General features: G+C 40.5%; 1 long non-coding RNA gene across 1 annotated transcript; it reads right to left on the bottom strand.

Moving 5' to 3' along the window:
- Positions 1 to 5,168: 5,168 nt before the first annotated feature.
- On the bottom strand, positions 5,169 to 24,277 carry LOC140914996 (uncharacterized). Its single transcript, XR_012160064.1, has 3 exons — positions 24,070 to 24,277; positions 17,956 to 18,115; positions 5,169 to 6,059 (listed from the first exon to the last, which is right to left on the bottom strand). It is a non-coding gene; the product is annotated as an uncharacterized LOC140914996 (long non-coding RNA).
- Positions 24,278 to 25,603: the final 1,326 nt, after the last annotated feature.

The raw sequence follows: 25,603 nt of genomic DNA, 5'->3' as shown, positions 1-25,603 counted from the left end.
GTTACACTGGTGGTAAGATTCAAACTTATTTTGATCCCCAGTGGCAGTGTGTTTCATAGTAGAAACAGTCTTATATCTCTGCTCCCATTCATATGCTGTGACACTTTCAATCAGGCACACAACAGGGTAGGGACAGTCACGTTTATCTGGGAGCTTAGGTGTTTCTTCAGACACTGCTCGCACACTGCCTTCTTGCAGCAGGAGAAGGGCTTGAATGGGTTCCTCCTCCAGAAACGCCCAGCACCAAACAGGGGCCTGAAGTCCCCCGCTCTCTCTCAGAGAAGGTCTCAGGCAACATGTAATATCCACCTTGATGCTGCCCCAGAGGACAAGGGGTCTCCAGTCAGGGACTTTTTTTGTATGTGTTCTGATACTATTTTATTAAATTCTGAACACCAATTCTCTTTAAAACCCAATTCACAGTCCATTGATGATTTCACTGTGATCAGGGACTTAGCGGGCAGGCAGAATGCCTGTCTTCACCTATCCCACTGGGGCTTAGATCTGAGATAGTCATCCAGGTACCAAAAGTGTGGTACCATGCACATGCCCAGAGGCAGAAACCTAGGAATATCAGATGCCTACAAAGTTAGGTAGTGGTTGAGCGAAAGTTTTAAGAATCTCAATAGTACCTATATTTGTACTTAGGTGCCTAAAGTGGGGAATTGAGTGGAAAAACCTGTCACTGGTCCTGTATTGAAGATTATTGTTTCTGGGATTCAGTCCAGTGCAGCTTTCAGAGTAGCAGCTGTGTTAGTCTGTATCTGCAAAAAGAACAGGAGTACTTGTGGCACCTTAGAGACTAACAAATTTATTTGAGCATAAGCTTTCGTGAGCTACAGCTTTGTGGAAGAGGAAAACCCACATTTGATGGGGGGAAAAAAACAAATATTAGCTATTTTTTTAACATTGACGTCTGCTTCAAAGTGTTCTGAGGTTTACTGGACTTCTGGGGGGACAGATTACATGGCAAGGTGGAGGTAGGATGGTCAAAACAATTTGATATTGCTTTGCAATTTACCCAATGGGTATTACCACCACACAGACATAAACACAGACTAATAATAAGTCTGATCTTTATGTTAGCTTCTATCTTATCTCTGTGCAATGCACACAGAACTGGCCACAGTACAAAGCTTGGTCTCCAATCTAGTTTTGAATTTAATTTTCTTCAATTTTATAGTTTTTGAATGGCAATTAATTCCATATTTTCTTAGTTTAATTGCAAAAGTAATGTGAATAATTTCAGTGGTTTAAATGAAGAAGATAGATGTGGTGACTCAACCCCCCAGGAATGGTGATGCTGCCTTCGAAAGTCTCCAGCACTGCAATTCAAGAGAGCAGTCTTTTACATTTGATTTTTAGATCATTATCCAAGTACAGTAATAACCATGTCTTAAACATTGATCAGATGTTAATGTTTTTGGTTTAATGTAAGGAATTAGTGACACAGACTAAAACACTGATACCTCCAAAATGCGTCATGGCAGATACATAGCTGGGAAAACACTTGGCTCTAGTGGCTTTCTCTTAAAAGTTGGACATTTGAGGAGGGCAATTTCCCCTTTGATAAGAAGAATATACAGTAGCAGATCTAACTAGTTTGCATGTAACTGAAAGGAAGTATAAATGATTTATTTCTGTCCATTTAGAAATGGTATGGCTAGCACATTTCAGCAGTAAAAATGTCTAACTAAAGGCTGTCAGCTTTAGGAAACATGTCTTATTCAGGTAGCATCTTTCTTTCCCAACCCAACCAACATTTTAGGAGGCGGGGGGGAGACATGGACCTCCTCATCACACCCCAACCAGTTCCCAACTTCCCCTACATACAAATTTGTTTTCAAAAAGATCTAGATCTTTTCTCTGTGTATTCTGACCTTCCCTGATGTGCAAAAGAACATACTTTCCTCCTCCTCCTATGTCCCATGCTTAGTTGCCATGTTCACACACAAGGAAATTAGTGAACAATAGTTTTCTTTACTGGCTGTTCTGATGGACTCAGGCTAGCCTGAATACTGTCACTTAAGAAGGATGCAGGTAGACAAACAATATTTTTTCCCCTTCAGATTTCAAGAAAAATCACTAGTTTTTAGTTTCAATTAAATTCACATAAAATATGTCCCTTGATAACTCATGGGTTTTGGGTGGTTTTTTTTTTTGGGTATTCTTGAAGGTAAAGTCACGCAAACTGAAAAATAACTTTTAAAAAAAAATCTGTACTCATAGCTTTGGTTTAAAAACAAACCTTTCCAGTATACAAAAAATATTTAAATAATGTAATAGAATAGTAATAATTTGTCAAACTCTTTTATATTAAATAAGAATTTCTCAGTATAACTGTTTTACTTTACCGCTCTAGGGTTCTGCTCCTGGCTTTTCAGGTGGCCTGTTGGGTAACCTTGGGTAGGTCATTGCATCTTTCTGACTCAGTTTCCCCATTTGTAAATTAGTGACAGTGGTACCTACCTTGATTATAAAGCACTTAAAGTTCTGCAGATGAAAAGGGCTGTATAAAAGCTAGTTGTTGTTTATTTATTTCATTAATTATGTTTAGACTAGTCTATGTAAAGATAGCAAATAGAATCATAGAATATCAGGGTTGGAAGTGACCTCAGGAGGTCATCTAGTCCAACCCCCTGCTCAAAGCAGGACCAGTCCCCAACTAAATCATCCCAGCCAGAGCTGTCTCAAGCCTGACCTTGAAAACCTCTGAGGAAGGAGATTCCACCACCTCCCTAGGTAATCCATTCCAGTACTTCACCACCCTCCTAGTGAAAAAGTTTTTCCTAACATCCAACCTAAACCTTCCACACTGTAACTTGAGATCACTGCTTCTTGTTCTGTTATCTGCCACCACTGAGAACAGCCTTGCTCCATCCTCTTTGGAACACCCCTTCAGGTAGTTGAAAGCAGCTATCAAATCCCCCCTCATTCTTCTCTCCTGCAGACTAAATATACCAGTTCCCTCAGCCTCTCCTCATAAGTTGTGTTCCAGACCCCTAAACATTTTTGTTGCCCTCCTCTGGACTCTTTCCAATTTTTCCAAATCCTTCTTGTAGTGTGGGGCCCAAAACTGGACACAGTACGCCAGATGAGGCCTCACCAATGTCAAATAGAGGGGAATGATCACATCCCTCGATCTGCTGGCAATACCCCTAATTATACATCCCAAAATGCCATTGGCCTTCTTGGCAACAAGGGCACACTGTTGACTCATATCCAGCTTCTCGTCCACTATAACCCCAGGTCCTTTTCTGCAGAACTGCTGCCGAGCCATTCGGTCCCTAGTCTGTAGCAGTGCATCTGATTCTTCCGTCCTAAGTGCAGGACTCTGCACTTGTCCTTGTTGAACCTCATCAGATTTCTTTGGCCCAATCCTTCAATTTGTGTAGGTCACTCTGGACCCTATCCCTACGCTCAAGCTTATCTACCTCTCCTCGCAGCATAGTGTCATTCGCAAACTTGCTGAGGGTGCAATCCATCCCATCATCCAGATCATTAGTAAAGATGTTCAACAAAACTGGCCCCAGGACCGACCCTTGGGGCACTTGAAACCGGCTGCCAGCTAGACATGGAGCCATTGATCACTACCCATTGAGCCTGATGATCTAGACAGCTTTCTATCCACCATATAGCCCATTCATTCAGCCCAAACTTCTTTAACTTGCTGGCAAGAATACTGTGGGAGACCATATCAAAAGCTTTGCTAAAGTCAAGGAATAACACATCCACTGCTTTCTCCTTATCCTCAGAGCCAGTTATGTCGTCATAGAAGGCAATTAGATTAGTCAGGCATGACTTGCCCTTGGTGAATCCATGCTGACTGCTCCTGATCACTTTCCTTTCCTCTAAGTGCCTCAGAATTGATTCCTTGAGATTGATTCCTTGCCTGTAGTTCTCCAGATCCTTCTTCTTCCCTTTTTTAAAGGTGGGCATTACATTACCCTTTTTGCTGGCTTCCGGGACCTCCCCCAATCGCCATAAGTTTTCAAAGATAATGGCCAATGGTTCTGCAATCACATCTGCCAACTCCCCTAGCACTCTCGGATGCAGTGCATCTGGTCCCATGGACTTGTGCTCATCCAGCTTTTCAAAATAGTCCTTAACCACTTCTTTCTCCACAGAGGGCCGGTCACCTCCTACCCATGCTGTGCTGCCCAGTGCAGCAGTCTGGGAGCTGACCTTGTTCGTGAAGACATCATGAAGACACATCTTCTGCTTTCACCAGCTACTGATTGTCCTATATACAAGACTGTACGAACTAAGCTTGTTTCTGAAACTAAATGCATGGATAACCGACAGTGCATAAAGAAAGCAGTCTGAAAATATAATGAAAAACTATTGACATAGTAGAAATGTAGCAACATAGAGTTATCGATGCTAGATTAGACCATATGATCCAGTATTTTTCTAGCTGTGGCAAGCACCTGATGCTTCAAAGCTAGAACCTATATTGTGATATTTTTGTTCTCATTGTATTATAACTTACACCATGAGTAGTCTCATTTAAGATGATGGGACTGCTTGTGCTGTAGGGTATTACTCAATGTGAGTAAGGGTATCATAATCTGGCACCAGATGATTGTACCTCATAACCTTGTAATGCATCTAGCCATTGTGCAATGCTGTTTGGGGGAAGCACTGGACATTTTCCCCTCAACTAACTTTATCCTAGGAAGAATAACTCTCTTCACTATAGGAATTACAAGGTGAAATTCTATGGCCTGTGTTATACTGGGAGTCAGTCTAGGTCATCACAATGGTCCCTTTTGGCTTTCAAATCTGAGTGAGCTTTTGCAATATACCATTGCACCCAATTAATTCTCCCTTACCCAAATAAATAATAGTCTTTAGTCAATGATGCCTTTTTGTTCACCTTGGACACTTCTATCCCTTGTTACTCATAACTGAACATCAACTAGAACTAAGTAGATTTTCTTGATTAGTCTGTTCTGAACTGCTTGAATGGGTTGGAAAATATAAGAAGTTAAAATTCAAAATATGGTACCAAAGGAAGGAAAGTAACATGAACAGTGAATTCCCACCATACAAAATCTCATTTAGCTGAAAAGTAAATAGCAAAGGGAGATAAGGAATAAAAAACAATGCTGAATACTTAATAGATGTAAATCCATACTATAGAGCAAACAGACTGAACAAAATAATTATTTTATGTGAGAAAAGCCATTTAATTATATTTTTGAAATGTTTGTTTGTTTAAAACTAACACAAGAGAATAAGCCATAAGCAAAAAACAAAAAACAGACAAAAAACTTATGAAATGTGTCACAGCCACTGGGCTTACTGCATCTCTGACCCTTCCTGGTCTTTCCACATGCACACCCCCCACATTCAAGTTCATACCGTCACCTCTCTCAGGTGGAATCACGCAATTCTCCCACTGTCAGAGTGGGCCCTGCTCTGCAGTCCCCTGTGTGGTCAGCCACAATTACCTCAGCAGGCCTGCCTTAGGTTCAGTATCTCCAGTTCACTTCGCTGCAGGAGCTGAGACAGGGGTATCCAGTAACCAAACTGATTTCTTAAAGCAAAGTGTTATTAATTTAGAACTAAAGCTTTTCAGAGAAAGCTGGCCTTAAAACAATAAACAGTCTAGACATGTCTGTACATATCTATCCATCTTCACCATGAGGATCCTGGAAGATGTAAGCTTCCTATGGACCTCCCAACACCTTTAGGGTCTCACTGGCATTTTCTGTTCCCTTAACTCACAAATCATGTCTCCCAACCTGCTTCAGGGAAAGTCTCTTGTAAAAGCCGTTCAGTCTTTTTTGATCACTCTGGTCCTCAGGGATTGTGGCTTCTTAACTGTTGATAGCGAAGGTCTCATCACTAGCAATAAAAGCTTGCAACTTTTTGGATATGGGATGTAAGATTCTCAAAGGTAAGAGCTTCTTCCGTTGCCTAACAGTATGTGTTAAGATGTTCTTAGCTGGGAAACCATCCCATTGCCTTCCTGTTTGTTCTTCCAATAGCACCCATTATAAGGGTGCTGAGCACTTGCAGACTTCGGCTAGAGTTGTCAATGCTCTGAACTTCTGAAAATTGAATTAAAGTGATAGAGGTGTATAATACATTGAATTAAAGCAATAGAGGTGTATAATACACATTCCACTATCCCAATATAAGTTATACAGACTATCACAATAACTGGGTTACATATCCATATCCTTATAGCAGTTCACATCCACCACAATAAGTATTTTAATTGAAAAAATATTTCACTTGACAAAATCAGTTTTAAATACAAAATCAGTTGTAAATAAGAGGATAACAGATTGAAGATTATCATCAATGAGAAGGAAAAATACTTCTAGAAGTTTACAAATCAGCCATTTACAGGTAAATTCCAGAAAGTTTAGAGATATACTGTTTATATATATATATGATGGTTCAAGTCTTCCAAGTCACTGGTATCAGTTTGATTCTCTGCATAAGTATTAGTTATTGCCTTTTCTGTAGGAAGTTGAAATGCTAGCCTTAGGGAAGATAATGAAAAGCTTTTCATTAACTGATAATTTCCAAGCAATCTCCTTATGAAAATAAAACCTAAAAAGGAACTTTTATACCAGTAGAAAGGTGGATGTAAAGGATAGCTGTGGGGGATGGGAGGTGCTATGGGTCCTTAATATCTATGTTTAGCCACAAGTTAATTGACTGAATGCAATGTATAAACTATACTATCCCAAATGCAGCAGGTATCTTTGGTTAAATAACAATAAACACATGCTACAATCAAACAGTTCTATTCACTTATATATGTAGTATAGGTGTATCACGTTTCCTTCCGCATTCTGAACTCTAGGGTACAGATATGGGGACCTGCATGAAAACCTCCTAAGCTTATTTTTACCAGCTTAGGTTAAAACTTCCCCAAGGTACAAACTATTTTACCTTTTGCCCTTGGACTTTCACTGCTACCACCAAACGTCTAACACCGGTTACTGGGAACGAGTCCATTTGGAAACATCTTTCCCCCAAAAATCCTCCCAAATCTTACACCCCCTTTCCTGGGGAAGGTTTGATAAAAATCCTCACCAATTTGCATAGGTGACCATAGACCCAAACCCTCGGATCTTAAGAACAATGAAAAAGCATTCAGTTTCTTAAAAGAAGAATTTTAATAGAAAAAAAAAGTAAAAAGAATCACCTCTGTAAAATCAGGATGGTAAATACCTTACAGGGTAATTAGATTCAAAACATAGAGAATCCCTCTAGGCAAAACCTTAAGTTACAAAAAGACACAAAAACAGGAATATCCATTCCATTCAGCACAGCTTATTCTCTCAGTCATTTAAAGAAATCAGAATCTAATGCATATCTAACTAGATTACTTACTAAATTCTAAGACTCCATTCCTGTTCTGTCCCCGACAAAAGCATCACACAGACACAGAGAGAGGATTTGTTTCTCCCTCCCCCCAGCTTTTGAAAGTATCTTGTCTCCTCATTGGTCATTTTGGTCAGGTGCCAGCGAGGGTATCCTAGCTTCTTAACTCTTTACAGGTGAAAGGGTTTTTCCTCTGGCCAGGAGGGATTTTAAAGGTGTTTACCCTTCCCTTTATATTTATGACAAGGTGACACCACATATCCCTGGTCACCACACAGTTAGGACACAGTTTCAGTTCACAGTGGTAGATTGGCAGCAGAAGCTTTCCTGCCTGATAGTGCAACATGGGAGGTGTGGGCAGCCAGTCTGTTTCTCTGAAAATCTTTCTCTAATTATGGGGTATCAGGCCTCCATATTAGTCCCCTAAAAGACTGAGCTGGTGAGAGAGATCACCATCCAAAGACACCAGAGGATGTTTACAAGGCTGGCTATCTTTTCTAATGAAAATAACTCAATGTAATTTGTGAGAGGGGCCTCATCATTGTAATTGCTGTAAGCAGGAGTCAGATGGGAACGGATGAGTGAAAATTTGGCAGCCTGAACATTATTAGTAATATTCAGCTGGCCAAACAGCACTGCTGATCATGTCCTTCTGCAAATGTATTTCACAGTTCACCAACCTTTGCTAAGAGAAATGGAGATATATTATCCTCAGGGTTGAATTCTCCTATACAGAGCTTAGTGCAGTGACTGGAGAGCTGACAGGGAGCGGAGCATGTCTCCCTAGTTTTGCTCTGCCCTGGCCCAGTGCATAGTACAGCTGCAGGGAGCAGTGGGGTGGCAGAGGAGACATGGAGGAGCAGGTGTGGAGGGTGGCATGGCCTCCTCCACCTGCTTTCCACTGGTTGGAGATTCCCCCAATACTGGGAGAATTCTCTGGCCAATTTAAGTTTTGCAGCAGGAGGCAGACTCAGCAGAGCTGAGAATATAGCCCCATATCGGCCTTATTCACAGGGGTTCTGAGCCAACTTGCAGACTTCTGCTAGAGTTGTGAATGCTCTGAACTTCTGAAAATCAGGCTTGATCAAGTGCAAGTCTCAGTCTTCAAAGAGCTCTCAAATTTGATTTATCGCTAGCGGTGTCAGATTATGAAGGAAATCCTCAACCCATTGAAGTTGGTGGTAAAACTCCCATTGAATTCAGTGACTTTGGGATTTCATAGCTTGTATGTACATTTTAGCTCTGAGAAAATAACCAAATTGTGCTACCAGATGCAGTTCAGAAAAATCTGTGTCCAGAACTATCTGTATGGGGGGTCTAATTCTCTGGAAATTCCTAGTAATATTCATTCAACATTTTTGAGAGGTATTCAGGCCCAAGTCTTTTCTCAAAGTATCTTTGCAGCCATTTTTTGGACGTTGAAATAGGTTTTGGAACTGCTGAATTTACACAACGATGACAGAGGATCACTCACAATGCATCTTTGGTGAATACATTTTCTCTCAGGTAGTCTTTACAGCATCTTCTAAAAAGCATATATTTCCATAGTTCTGATGCAGAGAGACCAAACCTCTGCTGTTGCTTAGTGAAGAATTTATTTTCACCATTTTTCACGTGTTATGGAGACTGTACAAACCAAAGGCACCGCCATTGGCGCCAAAACAATGCATATTTTCCTATACAGAGTATTGACTTTAGCGTCTCCTAGAATGTGATTGACTTCATGATTTTGGCTTTTAATAACCATATAGCTCTACAGGTGTGGGTCATAGGATTGGTTTATTTTTCTCTTTGGGGCCTGGTTCCAGAATTGCTCTGAGAGGTTTTAGTTTCAATCATAAAGACTACTTCAGATGACTTTTCAGCTACCGTTGAGGAAGATATTCACTATGATTTCATGAGAATGTTTTGGTTTTATACTCTAATGACACAAAACTAGGTGGTAAGGTACAATTGGTGTCATTTTGTTCATCTGTTTGTTCTGAGAGTGTGTTTGATAACCAGGAACTCAAAGTGAAACTTGGAGGGGCAAACCCACATGACTTGGAACATAAAAGAAGTGTTTTTTAAAGCCATTTGAAGCAAAACTGCCCACTCTTTCACATCTCAGAACAAACCTCACTTGATGCCACAAAGTAAAGTCATTGATTAGATGATGCCATACGAGATGAGATCTTGGCATATCTTCAGTATTATTTTAGGCTTCTTCCTATCTCACAGAAAGCTTGTGAATCAGTCTTATAATATTAATTGTATAGTAGTCTAGACATTTCAAAGTCAGCATAATAATTTCATAGCATGTTCTTGCAGTCTAGTAATTACTTAACATAGCATTTATATATTTAATAGAGTCAATATACCCCTGCAATATCATTACAGATAACATTATCTGAATTTTTAGGTAGTTACATCTTGAGAGAAATGTTACTTTCTGATGCAGTTCTTTTTTAGAATCTTTGCATATTACCAATAAAAAGTTTGTTCTGCTTCAAAAAGAAAAGGAGTACTTGTGGCACCTTAGAGACTAACAAATTTATTTGAGCATAAGCTTTCGTGAGCTACAGCTCACTTCATTGGAAAGTGAGCTGTAGCTCACGAAAGCTTATGCTCAAATAAATTTGTTAGTCTCTAAGGTGCCACAAGTACTCCTTTTCTTTTTGCGGATACAGACTAACATGGCTGCTACTCTGAAACCTGTTCTGCTTCAGTTTTCTCTCTGGCTGAATTATTGCTTGGGTGTAAGAGTACTGCCCTCAGATGGAGAGGCAGCATGGTCCCGTGGTTAGTGCACTGGACTGGGACTTAGAAAGCTTGTATTCTATTCTAATCTCTGCCACTGACCTAGTGTATGTCCTTGGGAATGACACTTAATGTGTATGTGCCTCTCTTTCCCTTCCCAAGTCTTGTCTCTTTAGATTGTGAGCTCTTCAAGACAGGAGACTGTCTCTTTATTGTGTATATTTTTGTATGTAAGCATATATATAGGCCCAGCAGAATGGGATTTTGATCTTGGTTAGGGCTTATACATGCTATTATATATATATCCGTAGATATAAATATTACACAGTGTGAAAACATTGCACTATTCATGGAGAATATTAGTCATTTTCCCAATTACACCATCAATATTTATTGAAATCTGCTAACAATTGAGAGAGCAAAATTTAATAAATCAGCATTAATCTAGTAGTTTTCACCAACATTTTTGTAGTTTCCTTTTGATCGAAGTCAACAATTTTATTTTTCAGAGTCAAATTTTGATTTTCAAATATTAATACTGGATGCAAAGCCTAAAGTTTTCATTGTTTTGTGTGAATTTTATCCTGGGAACTGTATTTCCATTTCTGAAAACAAATACCCCTTTTAATGAAGAAAAAAATCAACATATGGGCAACAATCAAAACTGTTACTTGCTTCGTTGTTGAAACTCACCCTTTTTTGCACAGGAATGCCAGCAGTCTTACAAGAAAAACCCTATTTACTGCAAAATTACAGTAGTTTTCCACCTTCAAAATTTATTTCAAACTCTGTAAAAATGTTAAGCAAAAATGAAAAAAAAGTGTTTTAATGAAAATCTGTGAAACCATTAATTTCCATGGGTTTTGTCTGCAGTGAGAATCTTTTCTACTGTAATTTCAAGCTCCAGTTTTCTTATAATGTCATTTTTAAGGATTCACAGACAATAAAAGGAACAAATGTGTTCTGTTTACTCTTATTTTCTGATTTACTTTATACAGAATAACATAGTTGTAGCACATAGCTTTCAGACTACAAAGTGAAACCTAAAAACCCATTTTTTGTTTCAGATTTTTACATCAAATTAGGTAAGGTTTATAGAAGGAGACTAATAGACTCTTTGGTTCAGGTTTGCAAAGTTGAGGCAGACTGCCAACTTGGTAGTGTTATAGATCTGTACCATACAAATGCAAATTCTGTGGATTGAAAGTTTTAGTAAGTAAGGGCTAGAGAACCATTCACACATTGGCCACAGGATCCAATTCAATTTAGTTCAATAGTGACAACTGACCAGATGTTATCTCCATCAGATGACTCTGTGCTAAGTAATCATCTATCTGACCTCAATTCACTTCATAATGGAAAAGGGGCCACAATAAAAATCACCATCACAACTTGCTTTAGTGGAGAGGCAGGGAACTGGATAGGCATAGAAGACAATGACTTCTAATGCAGTAAGTGTGTGTGGCTAGAACTTCCAACCAAGCAGCTCAAAGCATTTTACAGACATTACTGAAGTTAGTTTGGAGGACAATTCAACAACTTCAATGCCAAGTCTATTAATATGACATTAAATTCACTTACAATTAAAAGTACTCAATCTGTTGGTGAGACTATAGAGAGAGGCATAGAAATGCTTAAGCACATTAATTTGTATTAGAGGTGGGCTTCTGTGGCTGAGAGTCCAAAAACAGCTTCCTCTCCCAGCCATTTCCTCCTTTGTGTATTCAATTACTGAACTGAAAAGTACTCCACTACTGTAGGACTGTACAAAATTAGCATTTAAGAGGATGTTTTTGCGGTACTTATAGGAACTACTTGAAATTGGATGACCTTGTAATCCTTTTATCAAAGCATCTACAATTTCCATTTCCAGGAAGGTAAAACAAAAATAAATATTGTGCAAAGAAAATTATTCTGTATGCAGAGCATTTTATTGAATGATAAAATAACAAAAGAATTGAACCGTAAACTCAGTTGAAGCATGTTGGCTCTTGCCAACTCCTTTCAGCGTATGATGTTATACAAGCATGTGACAATGATACAGAATAAATAATGGATGCACTATTGAATTATACGTTTAAAAGCAAAGGAAATAAGGAGAATGAAAGCAATTAACCAATTCATTATGGTTCTTCACTGCAGCCACTTGTGTAACATTGGAGCACAAACTTCCTTCTAGTATGGAGGATAACAATGTGCTTCACCCAATGCACCAGGTGAAGCAGCTTCCCAATTATGAATATTTGGGATTCAAGGGAAAGCTTCACACAAAGCGGATCTGTTCACTCATTGTTTTGGAAGCTGAGAGCATGGAGAATGAGACATTTACTGACAAATCAGGCAGCAATCACATTGTGGGTTGTATTCTAGTTGGACTATCAGGCCAGAGTAAAAAGAGTTGGACTACCGGTACCACACAGTATAATAGCAATGTTATCACAAACTTTTTTCTGTATTTGTGTGTTGCAATTCTCCACTCACAGTACAATATAAGTATTCATGACAACATTGATGAGATGAACAGCATCACCAATGGTTTATTTCTCATTTTCAATGGCAAAGAACCCATTTCTTTGCTATGGATGCTGACAGGGACCCAGCATCTATCTGTTCTTAACTTTTCATAAAACTATGGCAATTGAGGGCATTGACCTAGTTTGAAGACTCAAATGCACTTTAAATTCCTATAAAATATCTTTAAAGGACTTTGATCATTTTATACTACAAACTAGTTTGGCAGCAGGATAGAAGCTGCTACAAATCTGGGAAAGCTGCAGTATGGATCACTCAGCTGACATTACTTCCACAAAAAAGATGCCTGTCACCCATCCAGAATCCTTTGTGAATCCACCATGAACTTCCTAAGTGGCCAGAGCAGGCTTCATTTCTTCCGAAGCACGGGGTTTCCCATGTTTATATAGTTGCCCTCTAACATGATTCGCCTCTTTACTAGCTGGGGGAGAACCGGGAGCAGCTGACCCTGACCAGAGAGAAGCCAAGCAGGCAGGTGCTGTGAATCAGCTGGCACAGCTGATCAGTACCGCATGATTAGCCCACACTCTCATCTGGACAATATAAAGGGGGGAAACCAGGAAAAAACAGAGAAGGAAGGTGTAGGCAGGCAGATCCTGTGGATCTCCCTCTGAATTGTCAGAGAGGGCCCTACCCAATAGCTAGTGGAGGCCAGAAGATCCCAGTCTGAATCCCTAACCAGATTGTTGTTTGTGATAATTTTTACGCTTTTCTTTCTTGTTTCTGACAACAATAAACAGAACCCTAAAGAAAGGGACAAACCTGGGTGTGGCTGATTGTTTATTTCTAGCTGTTAACTAGGGCCACCAGCGTTCATACCTCTGCATGGGTCCAGGGTAATATTTTGGAAGGATAGGTCCAGCTGACTGGATGTCCATTTTTCATGCTCCCTTTGTATTCCTCTTAGGATCTACACAATTTCCTTATATGGTATCCTCTCAGGATTTGAGATGCTCCTCCAGAGAGCTGTCTAATGGAAGTCTCACCTTCTAGCTGCTGGAGAGATTCTAGCTGCTGGAGAGAATCACTGAATGCATGTGATTTTTATGGGGACTCACACACAGTCTAAGCTTTAGAGGTTCAGATTGTCCTCAAATGAATGCTGTGCAGTTATTGCCTCTGTGTGTGACAGTGAGAAACTGCTTGATCATTTGTCTCTGTCCAGGCCATCACAAATACAGATGTATCAATAAGATAATGAGCATGGAAAAGGTGAGGTGGCCTGGATGTATCATCATCAGATTTGGGCATGAAGGAAATTTGCATACAAACCTGTGAAAATGGTGCTGGTAATGAACCACACAGCTTCCTGCACCTCCATACTCCATGACTATCTTAAGCCTAACCCTTCTATGTGTGTGTGTGTGTGTGTGTGTGTGTGTGTTTCCACGCACATGCATGTGCTTGGGAATATAGTCCAGATATTTGCCTTTGCTGTTCTGAAAAACACCCGTTTGCAGGCACTAAACCACAGAGAAATCCATAGGCATTTATTATTTATCCCCTGTACTTCGGTACTTAATAACACTCGGGCTGCCTTTAAGCACTATTGCTAGTCAGAGCAGCTTACGGTTGGCAGTCGGTAATTGCTGTCTCAGCTGCCTGTGTCTAGCAGAGAGCAGATGACATGCTGTGCATCTGTGATTCTCTGACTGTACCAGTGCAATCAGTTTTGGAGAGCTCAATTCCAGGAGAGAGCAAGAGCTGCACAGTAGGATTGTATGCTACATGCAGGAGTGGGGCTCAGAGGATATTTTGTCCCTGCCATCTAATTACTTACCCTAGTGCAGCAATATGGAAATGAGAAATGCCAAGAATGCCACCAACTGGAGGTGTTGATGCAGAAATTTTGACTAATTTTCACAGCTTCATAAAGCAGAGTATGCCCCACTTTGTTACTATTGGCTATGTAGGAGCAACATTCTCCAAACTGCAAGATGGCCCCAATTACATAGTGCTTGCAACACAATATGTTAATTTAAGGAATAATTAGCAAGAAAGTTTATTGCAAATCTCAAATGATATATCTTTTTATTTCTGAATAGGTTTCTTCTGGAGCTAGTGCTAATTGTTGTCCACAGGTGGACAGTATTATTAGACTATGGCTTAGATATAGGAGATGGAGTGGAGTGGAGCTTACATGCCCAGGGGGAGAGGCTAAATTCCAATTTATTTGTCTTGGGAAACTCTGTGGATATGGGGAAAATGGTGAATGTGATATACCTTGACTTTAGCAAAGCTTTTGATACGGTCTGCCACTGTATTCTTGCTAGCAAGTTAAAGAAGTATGGACTGGATGAATGGACTATAAGGTGGATAGAAAGCTGGCTAGATCGTTGGGTTCAATGGGTAGTGATCAACAGCTTGATGTCTAGTTGGCAGCCGGTATCAAGCGGAGTGCCCCAAGGGTCGGCCCTGGGGCTGGTTTTATTCAACATCTTTATTAATGATCTGGATGATGGGATGGATTGCACCCTCAGCAAGTTCACGAATGACACTAAACTGGGATGAGTGATAGATACGCTGGAGGGAAGGGATAGGATACAGAGGGACCTAGACAAATTGGAGGATTGAGCCAAAGAAATCTGATGAGGTTCCACAAGGACAACGCAGAGTCCTGCACTTAGGACGGAATAATCCCATGCACTGCTACCGTCTGGGGACTGACTGGCTAAGTGGGAGTTCTTCAGAAAAGGACCTGGGGATTACAGTGGATGAGAAGCTGGATATGAGTCAACAGTGTGTCCTTGTTGCCAAGAAGGCTAATGGCATATTGGGCTGCATTAATAGGAGCACTGATAGCAGGTCAAGGGAAGTCAGTATTCCCCTCTATTTGGTACTGGTGAGGCTACATCTGGAGTATTGCATCCAGTTTTGGGGCCCCCACTACAGAAAGGATGTGGACAAATTGGAGAGAATTCAGAGGAGGGCAGTGAAAATGATTAGGGCACTGGGGCACATGACGTACGAAGAGAGGTTGAGGGAACTGGGCTTATTTAGTCTGCAGAAGAGAAAAGTGAGGGGGGATTTGATAGCAACTACCTGAAGTGGAGTTCCAAAGAGGATGGAGCTAGGCTGTTCTCAGTGGTAAGAGATGACAGAACAAGGAGCAATGGTCTCAAGTTGCAGTGGGGGAGATCTAGGTTGGATATTAGGGAAAACTCTTTCACTAGGAGGGTGCTGAAGCACTGAAATGGGTTATCTAGGGAGGTGGTGGAACCTCCATCCTTGGAGGTTTTTAATGCCCAGCTTGAAAAAAGCCCTGGCTGGGATGTTTTAGTGGGGGTTGGTCCTGCTTTGAGCAGGGTGTTGGACTAGATTACCTCCTGAGGTCTCTTCCAACCCTAATCTTCTATGATTCAATTATTTCAGAAATACTTTCCACAAGAACTCCAACTTCATTTTCAAATAGGACAAGGTTACCTCTGACCCCCTGCAGTTGTAGCTCAACCTCTGTAATCGGACATGGCAAGCTGCAGCATTTTTTTAAAAAGTTCTCCACTGAGCTATTGGACATGCTAAATATCAGTTTCCATAATCTCAGATATGCTGAACACAAGTTGTGTTCTAGAAGTTCCTCTCTGAATGGGCTATCTGGGAGGGGGGGGCTTGGGTAACATGAGTGAGGAGAGACTTCAGGACATATTCTGATCTAATATCTTTCTTCTTCCCCTTCTATCAGCTGGCTGGGGTCAGGTTGACAGAGCAGTCTTTTTCAGGTTTGCCAGTCCAGCACTCACTCCATATTCACTCCATCCTCTCATACACAGTCTATCCACTGTTTTCTTAGCTATCCTCTTGTTCAGTGCCCACAAGTTCTAGTCTCAAATTCCTCTCTAACAGGATTCCCTTCATCTGTTTTTCTTGCATATCATTTCAGCCTCCTCTTTTGCACATTCTCTCTGATACCACAGTCCTTGGTCTTACTCCTGATGGCATCATTCTGCATGAGGTCCAGCAATGATCCCCCTATTTACTGCCCTCAAATATCTCATTTCAGTGGCTTCAAGTCTTCTCAAGTGCCCCTCTTTGGTCATTCATGACTCAGATCCCTTTAGAATACCTGGTCTTATCTATTTTGATCTAATATCCATTCAAAATATATCACTGGAGAAGCATAGAACTTAGAATATGGACTCTAGACCGTCACTGCTATGCATTTCACTTTTGCACCATCCAAGTAGAGAGGTCATAAACTATATTACTGTTGCTTTCTTAAATCAAGGACCATTGCAACAACCATCACACTTTGTGTTTATGATGACTTTCAATTCAAATGTATTCCTGTTATGTTTAAAGTGCTTACCCTATAAGTCACAGGTGTTCCAGAAGAGAGATTCTGTACTGTCAGAAAGAGATAGGCATTGTGTGCATATAGTTACACTTAGGAACAATGGTCAGAACATTAATACAATGTGATGGATTTTTTTTATAGTGGGATTTTGGCCATGAGTGGCCAAAGATTTAATCCAATTTTCAGATACCATGGATAATTTAACATTACTCTATAAATTCTTCCTGGTTTGGGATGCCCGAAAGTAGCACCTTTAAAATTGACATACACATCTTTTTTATCAAAGAAAAGAAGTATGTGACAATATGAATCTGACTGATGCCAAATAACAAAATATTTTGATTTGTATTACTGCCTAGACTGGTGTGGAAGTCTAGGAATTACTGAATAACTGATATGTCAAGTTAAGAACATTGGTACAAAACATATAGCTATTTCTTTGCCATTTCATTGCTGAAAATCAGGACAATTCATGGGGATTTACTATATTGTAAATGTTATCTGAAAACATTTCTCATCATATTCCAGCTCCCATTCTCATTGCTGATTCTTTCCTACCCTAATGGACGGTCCATATTCTCCAGTGACTCTACACATTCTTTCTTCACTTCAAATAACCAGTTCCATCTTTTCTACAATAACCTGTTCTTTCCCTGTTTCCACTTTTCCCCCTTCTTCTCACCACTTACACTGCTGTGGGCAAATCTGATATTTTTCTTGTTGTGGAGCTGTACGTTCGAAATAGCTTTCACACTACTGGATCTTGTAAATTAACATTAGAAGCATTAATTAACCCTTTAAAATAAATAAGTGACTTAAAGAAGCAGACAGATTGTATTTAATGTGAATTTGCAGGAAAACCCTGCAGGATTGTCTTTATTCAGGCTGATCTGGCTGTGCATTGCCAATGAAAACACTTTGGGATGAATATCTTTTTAATGCAGGAGAAAAAGAGGTGTATCAGAAGAGATGGCCTTCAATAATTTTTTTAAAACCACATGGAGTAATAACACAAAACATGGAAACCTGAGGAAACCTACCGTAAATTTCCAATGGTGAACCTGGTACAATCAGCAAAAAATATTGTGGTGGATGGAAGGTTGAAAACTGGTGAACAGGAATAAAAGAAATCTCATGAATTCTTCTGTGGAGGGAAGCAGTTCCTTCCGTTCCATTGTGGCTTAGAGTTGATGCTGTTTTCTGTAGTAAAAATGATCCTTTATTGGATTCAGTTGCAGGATGGATTAGAAGGGTTAGGGAAGGAAGTAACTACCATGATAATGACAGTCTTTCACCATATCTGGCTGGTAGAGTTTTTATCATTACAGTCATTTTATTTGGTCAATATGAAGATAATCTTTGTCAGTTTTTCTGAGCAATTCAGATTAAAAAAAGATACCTTGTAATATCCACATTATAGCACCACTGCTCTTATCTTCTAACCTACTTTAGACTTAAAATCTTATTGTGAACCTCTGGGGTTTTGTTCTTACACAGAAAGGAGCAATAAGACATAACAATAGCCTGAATGAATGAGGAAGCAGACAGTGAGGAGCTGAAGATGGCACTCAAGCTGTAATAATGGATTTGTCAACAGTAAGAGAAAAAGGAGGAAATGGAAAAGGGTTGGTGTGAAAGAGGGAACCCTGTTTTGGACACCTTGAGTGTAAAATGGAAGCAGAACAAGAAGAAGGAGATGCTTAAGTAACAGCTGGAGATTGAGATTGGGCAGAGTTAAGTAAATCATCCAAGGGGCAGCAATTAAAAGCTCTAGGGTTGATAAGGTTACCAAGAGGGGGAAAAGGGGGACAGAGGTCCAAAATCTGAGGGACATCAACAAATAGGGGGAGAGGCCAGGATGTGAAATAAACAAAAGAGATGTTAAAGGAGTCTCCCATGATCTGTCCACAGTTTAAAATTTATCAGTGAATGGTTTTAGAAACCACATATCTCTCCTGCACCTAAGCTTGACATGGGAATTTCTTGATATTTCATCCTTAGTCTCCATTGTTGAAGTAAACCCATGAGTATTTATATATTATTTAGTTCTTAGGAAAGCTATATACCCATAATTCATGGTATTTCTTATAATGAATACCCCCATTAAGATTACCTTGCATATTTGTTACTCCTCTTTTTTCCCTACTATTTTTAAATAGAGCAACTGTTCTGGAAACAGGACTACCATAGACTGACTTAAATTCCCAAATAAGTGTCTTAAAGTAACTTTGGAAACACATATATTATGCCAAACCACTTGTAGTGATAGATTAAATGATAAAGAAAACTGTTCTAATCTAAATTACATTACAGTTTAAAGTTTATAACTGGAAGACTACTGATTGATTTGCATTGAATGTTTAGGACAAGGTGGAGCAGGGCTACAATGAAAATTATTTAATCTAACTCACTTTGAAAGTGAAATAGGAAAGTTATTTTTGATTGGTCAAAGTGCTACAATATAAAACACAGGAAGATTTTAATTACACTTTGGAATTCATAACATAATGTTAGTTTTCTAAGTAAGACTTACATATCTAGATGCATCTCCTGCAGCCTTTGAAATATTATCTTATAAGAATGTCAATGATTAATTATCTGAGTGTCTAGTGAATCATTAAAGCACAGCTTGTAGAAAAAGTTGATTGAAAGTTTATGTCCAATACAATTACCATGTTGCCCATCAGATTTGTAAAATTATAACACCAACGTCATTGTTTATGTTTGAAAAGTTTACATTTTCAGCTACAATATTTTGGTATTATACCCACACGTACTCAAATTCAAGTTAAGCAACAGAAAATGTTTACCAGTGTCAAGAAATGTTCCTACTGTTATTAAAAGTAACCTAGTTGAAACACAAGAGCCATTTGTTAACCCCATAAAATTAAAATCTGCCAAGGAATATTAAAATGATAATTATAAAAACATTCACTTTTCATTTCAATTAAATGGAATACAAGTAAAATAGCTAATACATAAGCCACATGGCTTTCTCATAATTAAAATATCTCTTCTGTTGTGTTGCTCAACATGCATGCTGGTTTTATTCTATCAGTTTAAATTATAGAAATTAAGGGCCATCAATTAATGTAGGATTGAAATTAGATGAAGGTTTCTAACCATCAGAGGAGTAAAGTTTTGGAAGAGCCTTCCCAGGGAGCAGTGGGGGCAAATAATGTAACTGGCTTCAAGACTGAGCTTGATAAGTTTATGGAGGGGATGGTATGATGAGACAGCTTACAATGGTATGTAGCTGATCTGCGACTGCTAGAAGCAAATACCTCCTATGCCGGTGATTGGACACTAGTTTGGGAGGGCTCTGAGTTACTATAGAGAATTCTTATTCAGGTGTCTAGTCTGGTGGGTCTTGCCGACATGCTCAGGGCCTAACTAATTGCCATATTTGTGGGTCAAGAAAGAATTTTCCCGTGGGGCATATTGGCAGGGTGGTGGGGGGTTCATCTTCCTCTTCAGCATGGGGCACAGGTCACTTGCAGGTTTAAACAAGCGAAAAAGGCTGATTCACTGTATCTTGAAGTCTTTAAGTCATAACTTGAGCATTTCAGTAACTCAGCCAGAAGCAAGGGATCTATTACAGGAGCGGGTGGGTGAGGTTCTGTGGCCTGCAACAAAAGCGCTGACTTTTGGTTTTGGCGGTGGGTGCTCCACGACCACTCTACCCCGAGGCCCCGCTCCTGCTCAGCCTCTTCCCCTGAGGCCCCATCCCCACTCTGCCTCTTCCCACTCCTGCTCTGCTTCTTCTTCCCCCACTTTGACTGCTGCTGGGTCCTCTCTGCCCCCACCCCCAAGGTCCCTGCCGTTTGCTCTTCTTTGCCCCTGAGGCCCCGCCCACCTGCCACTCACTCCCCTTCACTCCCTCTTCTGAGCCCCCCTGCCCACTGCTTTCTCCTCTCTGCCTCCCTCTCCTGAGCATCTCCCTCTAGCTCCTCTCTCCCGCCTCCTGCAAGGCTCCTCCCTCCCATCTACCTGCTGCTCACTTTAATCCAACCCATCCCCGAGTGCCTTCTGCCCACCCCTCTCTTCTCTCTGCCCCCTCTGGCCTTAAAGGTGAGTGATGGAGGGATGGGGCAGAGAGGAGTGAGTGGCAGGGGCCTCAGGAGAAAAGGTGGAGTAAGGGTGGAGAGAAGTGCAGCACAAGAGGGTGAAGAGGCCAAGCAGGGGTGGGGTCTCAGGGAAGAATGCAGCTGGGGCCATTGTCCATGGATGCTTGAGCACTGGCTCATTCACAGATTTGGCACCTATGGCCTGCAATGTACAGGGGGTCAGACAAGATTATCATGATGGTCCCTTCTGGCCTTAAAACCTATGAGTCTGTGAGGGCTGTATCTGCAAATGTTCAAGTATGACCTGGCTTGTGAGTAGAGGCCAGATTTTGCAGTTACACTGTCATCTTCCGAAAGTAAAAAGAAAGTTTTTTAAAAAAGTGTTTTTTTTTTTGTTTTTTCTTTTTAAAAAAGGGTTGCGGCTGTAGGAAGAATGGACTGGTGCAAAACCAACTACAGTTATGAGTGAATAGTTGGGGGTCCTATTGAAGTCAGCTCCCACTGAAGTCAATTGGAGACAGGTCAAATCCCTAGTGGCAAAAGTGGCATTTTTGAAAACCATTGCAGGGACTAAGAATCGGTAAGGGCAAGGGGGTACAGTAGTATGGAGGATGCACCTGATGAGTCAGTTAGTTTCAATCCATTCCTCATGAACTGTTCTATAGAATTATTATTATTTATTTATATTACCTAGCACTTAGAAACCCTACTTATGGACCCAGGCCCAGATCCACAAAGATACTTAGAAACTTACGTCCCATGGCTTTGAGGATCCAGGCCCAAAACCCCATTGGCTGGTGCTCTACAAACACAGAACAAAGAGACAATCCTTGCCTCAAAGTATGAAATAAGGAATGAACCTTCAGGGTTCTATACAACTTTAAAAGGTTTTCTCAAAGTGACTCTTAAAATCTGTAGAATTGAATAGAGAATGATATTCCTGCTATAGCAGGGGTTGGCAACCTTCAGCACGTGGCCCATCTGGGTAATCCGCTGGTGTGCTACGAGACATTTTCTTTATGTTGTCCATCTGCAGGCACAAACCCACACAGCTCCCAGAGGCTGTGGTTCGCTGTTTCCAGCCAATGGGAGCTACGGGAAGCGGTGCAGGCCACAGGGACGTGCTGGCCACCGCTTCCCACAGCTCCCATTGGCTGGGAACGGCAAACCACAGCCACTAGGAGCTGTGGGGGGCCATGCCTGCAGATATTCAACGTAAACAAAATGTCTCGCGGCCTGCCAGCAGATTACCCTGATAGGCCGTGTCATAAATATAAAGGGAAGAGTAACCACTTTTCTGTGTACAGTGCTATAAAATCCTCCTGGCCAGAGGCAACATCCTGTTACCTGTAAAGGGTTAAGAAGCTCAGCTAACCTGGCTGGCACCTGACCCAAAGGACCAATAAGGGGACAAGATACTTTCAAATCTTGGGGTGGGGGGAAGGCTTTTGTTTGTGCTCTTTGTTTACATTTTGTTCTCTCTTGGGACTGAGAGAGGCCAGACGGAAATTCATCTTCTCCAACCCATCCTAATCCAAGTCTCCAATATTGCAACCAGTATAGGTAAGCCAGGCAAGGCGGATTCGTTTATCTTTTGTTTTATGTGAATTTTCCCTGTGTTAAGGGGGAGGTTTATTCCTGTTTTCTGTAACTAAGGTTTTGCTCAGAGGGGGATCCTCTGTGTTTTGAATCTGAATACCCTGTAAAGTATTTTCCATCCTGCTTTTACAGAGGTGATTCTTTTACCTTTTCTTTAATTAAAATTCTTCTTTTAAGAACCTGATCGATTTTTCATTGTTCTAAAGATCCAAGGGTTGGGGTCTGTGTTCACCTGTACAAATTGGTGAGGATTATTATCAAATCTCCCCAGGAAAGGGAGTGTAGGACTTGGGGGGATATTTTGGGGAAAGACATCTCCAAGTGGTCTCTTTCCCTGTTCTTTGTTTTAAACGCTTGGTGGTGGCAGCATACTGTTCAAGGCCAAGGCAAAGTTTGTACCTTGGGGAAGTTTTTAACCTAAGCTGGTAAGAATAAGCTTAGGGGGTTTTTCATGCGGGTCCCCACATCTGTACCCTAGAGTTCAGAGTGGGGAAGGAACCCTGACAGGCCGTGTGCTGAAGATTGCCAACCCCTGTTCTATAGGTTTTTTTCAACCATCATGTAGAATTCTAGAGCATGGATATGAGTCTATTGGATCCAAAGAAGATACAGAAAAATATCATGTTTTGTTAAATACTACAGAAGTTTCCCATAAAAAAAAACTATTCTGGGAACAGAACCAGGCTCAGAAGCATCTGTGTGGCTAATTTGTTCCCCTTTCTCCTATTCCTTGTCTGTCCTGTGCCTTAGTTTTTTTTCTCGTGTGGGATAAGCACATATTACTGCTTAGTGCCAAACAGCTACAAACTACTGCCCAGGGAATGTTTTTAATCTGCCTGCCGTGCATTGCATAGCTGGTCTAATGAATCAATGAGGGTTAGCTGGTGTCTATTGGTTGCCTTGTACAGGCATTAGTAGAAACAGTTTCTTATGACAAGTTTTGAGGCTGTAGTTGCCCCTTGCCCCTGCACATCTGTTTGGAAGTTCTGTGTTGGATACTGGAGTGGTGTTATCCCAAAAATGAATTTAGGGACAGGGCTATAATAACTTGCCTATTGCCTCCTTAATCTGTTCTCCCTGAGGTAAAAGTTCCTGGAGTTGCTAAGGAAAACACTAAAGGACAGGGCTATACCTTCCAATAAAGTAATTGACATGGGCAATGTTCTTTTTATTGATGTAACTAATAATCCCTAATACAGTGTATACTAAAAATCCTAAACAAAACACAAAAGCCCTGAGATACAAATCCCTTATTGCAAGTTAACGAGCACTTACACTGCAATAGCATACAGTTTAAATGATTCTAAGCAAAGCAATTTGTTGTAAGTGGACAGTTTGCAACAAATTGCTGACAGCAGATCTTAAATTGCTTTAAAGTTGAGATAGATAAAATACAATTAAAATACACTCACACACATTTCAAGCATACACATACTTATTTATACCGTACTTTCCCAAAACTTTGCATTAAAAGAATATTAAGCTTACTCTATCAATCCATTGCTGTTTCCTTTTACAAATCACTGCTATTGCTGTTCAGTTCCTGGTCAGTCAGCTCTGGTCTGCTTCAGCTTTCTTTTGTCTCTCTGCTGCAGTTTCTCTTTGGCTTCTTTTGTTGGCTTCTGGGCTTTCCCTGCACGCCTCTCTCCTTCTTCAGACACAGACTCCGAACTCTGAAATCGCTGTTGGAAGTTCTCTCTTTATATAACCTTCCTATTCTTAGCTACAGTTACCTCACTTGCACGTGCTCAGGCTTGACCATTACCTCAGAGTTCTTATTGAAGGCTCTGACCTTTAAAACAAGTTGTGACCAGTATGAGTAGGTTCTGACCAGCTAACTGCTCGCCTAACTGACCTCTCTGTCACCCATTACTGCACATGCTCAGTAGCCACCAGTCTTGCATATGCTCATTATTGCCATTTACATCAGAGCTATGATTCTGTCGGTCCACACAAACACACATTCTTGGCTCTTTACCAGGCATCATTTAAGAAATCCTAGGTTTTCACTGAACATGCTGAGGGTCTGCAGAATTCATCTAAAGGTGGAGTGATTTTTGCTTATCCAGAATAGAGATCAGAATCACAAAGTAGAGACTGGAGAATTTTCTCTGGTAATAATGGGAGAGGGAAATTTGCAAATATTTTGTGTAAGAATATGCAAAAATTCTTCAGGTTACAAGAAGACAAAATGAAAGATATCCTTTCCCTGTCATAGGATCACAGAATTATAGGACTGGAAGGGACCTCAAGAGGTCATTTAGTCCAGTCCCCTACACTCACAGCAGGGCCAAGTATTATCTATCTCCCCTTCTTTTATTTTATGCCTGGGTCCCACATTATCAGTACACAAGATGGTGGGTTGTTTAAGACATCTCAGCAGTGGCAATAGAAGCCCTGTAGCTTGTAAAGGCTACCTCCAACCCTCCATATGAGTGACCAGGTTTTCCAGATGCCTGTCCAGCATGTACAGGTTTTCAGAGATGTACTTGAGCCTAATTCACAAATAATTAGGAAATACTGGCTCTCCCAAGTGTGCCTATGTCAAGGCTAGTTGCTGCTGTAATACAAATAGTAAACAATAATCAGTTTCACTTGGAAGAAGCCAAAGAGATCACGTGTTTCAAAGAGATCACGTGTTTGAGTGTATTCTGAAATTTAAGGTATATTACAATGAGAATTATGTTCTCAGTTGGGAAAATGCCAAAAGCCAAATGAAAGAAAAATCTAGGGATTCAAATAAAAGATGTAGCCCTGGAATAATGTCAAACTCAGGATATGACAGAAATCAAAACAGAAAATGTTGTTTATTCTGACAATTCATGGCACTTCTTTGGTAGCAAAATGACACCACTTGGTAGTAATTATGCAAAGTGTATTTTCTCCACTCAAGCACACTTTAAACGCAACCTGCACTGCAATACAGATTTCAATAGTCAGTAACCATTTTTACAGGTGATTCATTAACACATTTTCTGGATAACCGCCTTGGTATTCAGCAGCTACCTCTCTGAGGCTTCAC

The sequence above is a fragment of the Lepidochelys kempii genome, chromosome 1 (genome assembly GCF_965140285.1).
Source record: "Lepidochelys kempii isolate rLepKem1 chromosome 1, rLepKem1.hap1, whole genome shotgun sequence".
Lineage (NCBI taxonomy): Eukaryota > Metazoa > Chordata > Testudines > Cheloniidae > Lepidochelys > Lepidochelys kempii.
Note: the sequence above shows the minus strand (reverse complement) of the source record. Positions and strands in the feature narration are given on the sequence as shown.